Source organism: Acomys russatus, chromosome 1 (assembly GCF_903995435.1).
Source record: "Acomys russatus chromosome 1, mAcoRus1.1, whole genome shotgun sequence".
Lineage (NCBI taxonomy): Eukaryota > Metazoa > Chordata > Mammalia > Rodentia > Muridae > Acomys > Acomys russatus.
In genome coordinates, this window is record NC_067137.1 from 49,512,183 (window position 1) to 49,519,126 (window position 6,944).

Sequence of the window (6,944 nt, forward strand, 5' to 3'; positions counted from 1 at the left end):
CAAGCTGTTTATTAGGAGAAAACGCAGGCATGACTCAGTGTCCAGCCTACCTGGCGTGCCCACTGCACTTCTAAATAAGAAGCACAGCATACCGTGTTCCTGAAGTCAGAACACAGAATTCAGAAACAGTGTGAGTAGGAGGAAGCCTGCATGCTCCATGGCTCCTTTTATGTGCTTCTTCTAATCCGAGGCAATGTGCTACCCAATCACAGTTGATGGGCTTCCACTATCTAAGTAGTTATTCATGTGCTGCAAAGCAGATGCTGTTTCCTGAAAGCATCTGGGAAGTGGTTTATCTCCATGCCTCTTACTGACCTACAGGCATTGTGGTCTCAGCATGTGTGGATCTGAACCCAGAACTCTGTTGTGTTGCTACTCAGTTGAACGAACTCCTGATGTAGCTTCAGTTCCTGAGTCTCGTTTGTTTGACCAGTAAGGAAAGGGGACTGAATTACACACTATCCAAAATGCCTTGAAGCTCCCAAACCTTCTGTTACCTCAGACAACATGATTGCATTTCCAACTGTAAGGACAGGCTCAAACATGATTTGATTTATGCTGCTCTCTATTTCCAACTATGTTTCTAGTTGACCCAGTCATGTAATTTCAGAGTAAGATTTTGTTCAAAGTTGTTATGAAAGTTGGCATATTCCCCAATGTTCACTATTTCTGGAAGTTAGACAACATATGCTGAAAGCAGAGACCCAATCCAGGAGGATCAACACTACTGCTTCTTTCAGACATGTCCCATTTTATCCAAGGACCATGAAAAATGGAAGGGCTTTGGAGCAAAACATATTAGAATTAGCTTGTTAAAAAGCTCTACTGCTGATCTTTAGCTATCTCTAGAATCTCTACTCTAGAGAAAGTGATAAGAAAAAGTGAGTATACCATATAAGGTTTTATTGTAAAATAATGTTATAATTTTATTGAAAGGTTTTCTTTAAAAATGTCAAGTATATATATGAAACACAATATATATATATATATACTTACACACACACACACACACACACACACACACACACACACACACACATAGGTAGTGACAGCAACAGAGTAGAGATCTTTCTAGCAGACAAATTTTTATGCCTTTTTAAAATCATTCACCAGCCAGTTCATTCATCTAGTAGTTGTTGGGAACACAGTCTATGTCTATCAGGTTCTGAAAAATACAGCAGGGAACGAATGACAATCCAACTGGGAAAAGAACAAATGTTCTCCTGTCAAGTTCAAAGGTAAATATACACACTCCTGCTCTTGAGCAGGGTTTACAGGGCAGCATTGTTGTTGCGCATTTCCTGGGTTGAACTATTTGGACATAACAACAGGAATAACATATTTCAGAAGACAACATTGATATTGACACAAACACTTGAGTTAAACTCTTGCAAGGGAGAATAGTGTAGAGGAAAAAACACTTATCTGTTTTTGATTATGAAGTCTGCCAAGTATAGCTGAAACTTCTATTTTTAGTACATAAAATCTTAGGAAAGATTTTCAAAAGCATCTAACTTCATATATAAAAGTACTAGATTAAAAACATTTAATTTTGTCTGTGTATGGAGTACGGATGTGTATACATATGGGGGTGGGGTAGATGCACATATTTGTTTGCGAGTTTGCAGCAACCAGAGGTTAATATTATATGCATTTCCTATCATCTGCTTCAAAAAGTTTCCTTTTTTAAAATTCCTTTTTCTCTTTTTTTTTTTGTTAAGACAGGGTTTCTCTGTGTAACCTTGGCTGTCTTGAACTCACTTTATAGACCAGGTTGATCTTGAACTCTCAGAAATCTGCCTGCCTTTGTCTCCCTGAGTGTTGGGGTTACAGGCATGCGTAACCACTCCCAGCTTGAGACAGTTTCTTACTGATTCTGGATTTTGATGTTTTGGCTAGATGGCTGCCTAGCAAGTCCCCAGGATCTGTCTGTCTTCAGCCCCAGCTAGCTTCCATGCCCCATTTTTACATGGGTGTAAAGCTAAAGGTCATTGTCAACTGTTTTCCTCAATTGTTCTCCTTCATGCCCCCACCCCACCCTCGCAACACACACTTTGAGTCAGGGTCTCTCAGTAACTCCGCACCTTGCTAGTTTGGCTAGGTTTGATGGCCAGCAATCCTCAGGGATCCTCTTACCTTCACCTCTGGAGTGCTGCAAATACTGGAAGGTGCTTTTCTGCCCAGCATTTTGTGTGTGTGTGTGTGCGCGCGCGCGAGCGTGCACTAGGGGTTCTAGCTCAGGCTTTCCTGTTTGACTAGCAAGTCCTTTCTTGACTGAGTCGTGTTCCTATTCCAGATGACAACTCTTTGTATGCATTCAGTTGCCTTTTGAGGTCTTTCCTCTTCTAACCTTTATACTTAAACAAGTTATTTTTTAATTTTTATTGATTCTTTGTTATACATCATGCACCCCAGTCCCTCTCATCTCCCTGACCCTCACATCCTCCCTTTTCCCTCGCAACCCCGCCAAATAACACACACACACACACACACACACACACACACACACACCACTACTACCACACCACCAATACCTCTAACAACAGTAGCAAAATCCAAAGCATAGAAAACCATATCATCGCAGAAACTGTAGCATGTCATAGTGTGTCCCACAGAAATCCCTCTGTCCACACATCTTCACACATTCATTGCAATGAGTCTGGCTTCTGAAATACCATCAGTTTTGGATCCTCACTGGGATTCCTACTGGTAATCCCGGTGGTGTTGTCCTTTGCCATGGAGATCCTGCAGCTTTGGATAAGCAGGACTGGCCCTTTCACAGGACCCAATTTTTGGCAGATTTTGGGGTAATCCAACTCAGAACCCTGGATCTGGACCTGGGTGGTAGCTGAGCTAGTCAGTGTGCTGAGTCTCCCTTATCTGCACCACCAGGGTGACTTCTCCATCACTGCTCTGTCAAGGCCACTCAGTGCTGCCATCATCAGGAAGTGGGGTCTGTGCTTCTGCTCTCATGCTCTTAGGGCCAGCTAACTCACACCCATGTCTCCAGAGCCAGTGTCACTGTGCTGCTCAGTCAAGGCTCAGGCCTAGCTTCCCCAAGTACTGCAGCTTTTGAGGGGCTGGACCATCTCTTCTGCTCTTATACGGTCAGGGCTGGCTCACCCATGCCTTCGCCATCAGGACCAGCCTACCCACTTTCGGGACCAGCTCCGTCAATTGCTGCAGGTGGCAAGGGGCAAGGTAGGGAGGGCATCAGCCCTACCTCAGGACAAAGGAGCAGAGGGGCCAGGTCTCTAGTGCTCTTGCCCTTGAGGTTGGTTCACCTCTACCTCCACCACCAGGGTAAGCTGTGCTGTGCTGTCTAGGCAAAGTGCAGGGCCTGCAGCAGCCATTGCAGGGCATGGACAGTTCTGCATAGCCCCTAGAGATCCATGTGGTTCTAGAGGCTTACCAGGGACATTCCCATGTTCTCTAGTGATAATATGAGCCACGGCCATCGACACCAACCCCTGCTACTTTGTAGCCATGGACTCAGACATGTCCCTCAGAGATAGCTTGGTCTGGGACCTTACAACAGGGTACTCCTCTCCACCTTCACCTCTCCAGTTCTGTCTCTCTTCATAATGCTCAAGCTTATCTATTTCTCTTTCTTTCCCATCTGATCAGCACATACTCACACATTGCGGTGGCTCCTGCTGTAGGCTGGCCACATGGCTGGTGGGTCCCTGGGTGACATCTTTCCAAGCTGCATGGTATGGAAGCAAATGAGTGTCTATAGACTGCCTGTGCTATGTGACTGAGGGAAGGCCAGTGTTTGGCATGGTAGTTTGTAGGTTTCTGTCTGTCTTCCTCCTCCCATGTGGCATAGTAGTAGGTGGGGGCTCTATGGGTCTTTGGCCCACCAGTGTCTTGGGGCAGAGGGCAGGTCTGTGGGTTCCTTCCTCAACAGCATGACCTGACAAGGCAGAACTTCAGGTCTCTGTCTATCTTTCTCCTCTCTCTGTAAGCTGCCTGCATTTGATTTAATTTTTTTATGTGTCCAAGGCATAAAAAAATGTTTGGCCACCAAGCCAGGCATCAGACTAGAATGAACAAAGGATGGCCATCTGCTTTGCTCTGCCCCTGACTGATATAAGACCACCACTACCTGGTGCACCCATGCCCTTAATCCCAGTACTCCAGAGGCAGAGGCAGGTGGATCTCTGAGAGTTCAAGGCCAGCCTGGTAGAGTTCCAGGACAGTTAAGGCTACACAGAGCAACCATGTCTGGAAACCCAAAAACAAACAAACAAACAAAAAAACCACCTTCACCAAGAAGGTGTCTCTTTGTCCATTTCCAGGGGTGATAACATGAGCTTTAAAGGCAATAATTGTAGGCAACTTTAGCAGACAAAATATGTAGAGGTGTTCATCCATGCCATTAGACATTACTGGTGTTCACAATTTAGAAAGACATTTTTAAAAAGCACTACACTTGTGAAACAAAGCCACTATAATCAATTTGCCCTGGCGAATGGAGTCTGATGATGGTCCATCTGGCTGTATACAGAAATAATTAAGGCTATGGAAAATTTTATAGACTTCACTGGGTACTTGAAGGGCTATCAAGCAAGCCATGTTGTTATTGTCTAAGTGACATTGATTCTTAGTCATTAACATATGTCTTATGTAAAAAAAGTAAGAGTTGAGTTTCATTTGTGTAAATATATATTATATCTGTGTTCCTTAATCCACACAGTAAGGGAAGAATCCAAGAGACTGCCTCTAGCAGATGTTGGAGCAGGAACAAAGCTCCCTTTTGATCATTTTGTTCTTTCAGAGTTGAGAGATGCATAAATTGGTAATGTTATTAAACTGAAACAGGTGTGGTTACTGGACATTGTGAGTTATGGATTTTTCTGTTGTATTTTATCATCTCTTTGTGAACAGTTGTAATGACCATCATTCTTTATGGGAAGGTAGCCACAGCATTGGAGTGCTCTATGTTGAGCAGAGGTAGAAGGGCTGGGAGATGCTGATAATGGACAGAAGGCTAAAAGAATACATTGTCAACACAGTGGGATGGTACCTGGCCAAGTCCTGTAAAGGAGCCATCTCTCTCAATGGCTGCCCAGAACAGGAACCTTCAAATGCTGTCAGAAGTCTTGCTGCTCTTTCTGCCTGGTTAAAAAAAAAAAAAAAAAACCAAAGCAAACAAACAAAAAACAGCATAGCATGGCAAAACACTGCTCTCCTTCTTTCCAGGAACTACTGATATTGCACCACTAGAGGATTCCATCCATTATTCCTCTTAAATACAAATGTACCCAAAAGGGACAACATAAAACAAGGTTTGCAAATTTGAGGGTGATTAGCTCTTGGCAAGACTGGCAATAAGGCAAGGGGAAAATGGTGGCATCTTCAGAAAAGAGTACAGCTTTCAGTCTGCTAGGACACAGAAGCCAAGTACATCAAACCCTTATATTTCATATAAATTTTACTCAATTTATATCTTAGCAGTTAATTAAAAAAAGTGTACCTAACAAATTGTACATATCCATACAATTTCTTTATGGTTGCTTATATGATCTCTCAGACAGAAGTTGGGAGACCTGAATTACAGTGTCAAATATGCCACTACTGAATTCAGCTAGATTGTAAATTCTCTGAGAGCCAAGTTGACATTTCTGTATTAGCATACCAAAAGCAACAGAGGACACACTCTGGACAAGTGCAGGGACCTTTTTACGTGGATTCTGTTTATTAAAGGTCTAAGTGGGAAGGTACAAGGCTGAGTGCAGAACTGCAGGCAGGGCCAACAGCAACAGAGCTGTCACCACCCCAGGCTCTGAAAAGGGAGGACAAGACAAAGTTATAGTAGGCTGGAAGACTAGGGCAGGCAAAAGTACTGTAGTGGGCTGTGGCCAGTCTGAACCCATCAGAGAGACCTGCAGAGAGCAGGAGCCAGGGGAGTAATTACCTTGTCATTCTTCCTACTTCTTCCAATTGATCTCCTGCCAAGGCTCCCATCGGCTGACTCCATCTAGAGCTCATGGGCCTGGGAGCCGCTGAATGCAATTCGTATCAGTTATGGGCTTACCTTTCTTTACAACAGCTGGCAGAGTGGATTGCGCTTAGTTGACACCGAATCATGATAGAACCCCTTGGTCTTTTGTGTGTCCTTCCCCAAGTGCGTAGGGATATTAAGATGCTCTTCAAGGGCGCTCCTATCATCCATCTTCCCACCTCATTATTTCATGCCTGAGATGAGGATGTGACAGTTTGGGGAGAAATTCTGAGAACTTTGAATACCTTCCCTTAAAGTTAGATTCCATGTGTTTCAAGAACAAATTACTAAAAACTAAAGCCAGGACACACACACACACACACACACACACACACACACACACACACACACACACACACACACACACACACCCCACAAAAAACAAAAACAAAAACAAAAAACAAGATAGCATCTCTTTGAGTAGATCTTGTAGAATATGAGATACGGAAATATTTCCTGTCAGCTCCTGTGGCTTCTGAATTTTCACATATTTACATTCTATAGCAGGAATAGGGAAAGGATGTTTTTGGTCTTTGTTATTATGTGTCTTTTGTTATTAGATGCTTTCATAAGAATGGTGTCGCAAGAATGTGCTGTCTATGAGAGAACGATTGGTGGGTGCTGTCATTCAATGCAGAGGAAAGGGCTGTTCCAGAAAAAAAAAAGACCATTAAAGAACCATGAAAATGAATTGAAAAAAAAAAAAGATACTCCAAATATGATAATGCTCAGGAAACTGAATTACTGATACCACTAACAACAAAGTGTTCTCTGCTAGACTTCTTCTTCAACTTGAGGGAAGCAGGCATTTGCATTTAGCAGCTCGTAAGTTTGGCTACCATCATCAACAAATGTAAGAACAAAACTTGAGAAGGTTGAAGGTCTCCAGCTTTGAGATGGGCTTGCTGTGTGATGTTTCCTGTGATTTCAAACATGT

The 6,944-nt window shown here is 43.2% G+C and overlaps 1 pseudogene; it reads right to left on the minus strand.

The window, feature by feature from the left end:
* Positions 1-3,992: 3,992 nt before the first annotated feature.
* On the minus strand, positions 3,993-4,148 carry LOC127197365 (uncharacterized; annotated as a pseudogene).
* Between the last annotated feature and the right edge of the window lie 2,796 nt (positions 4,149-6,944).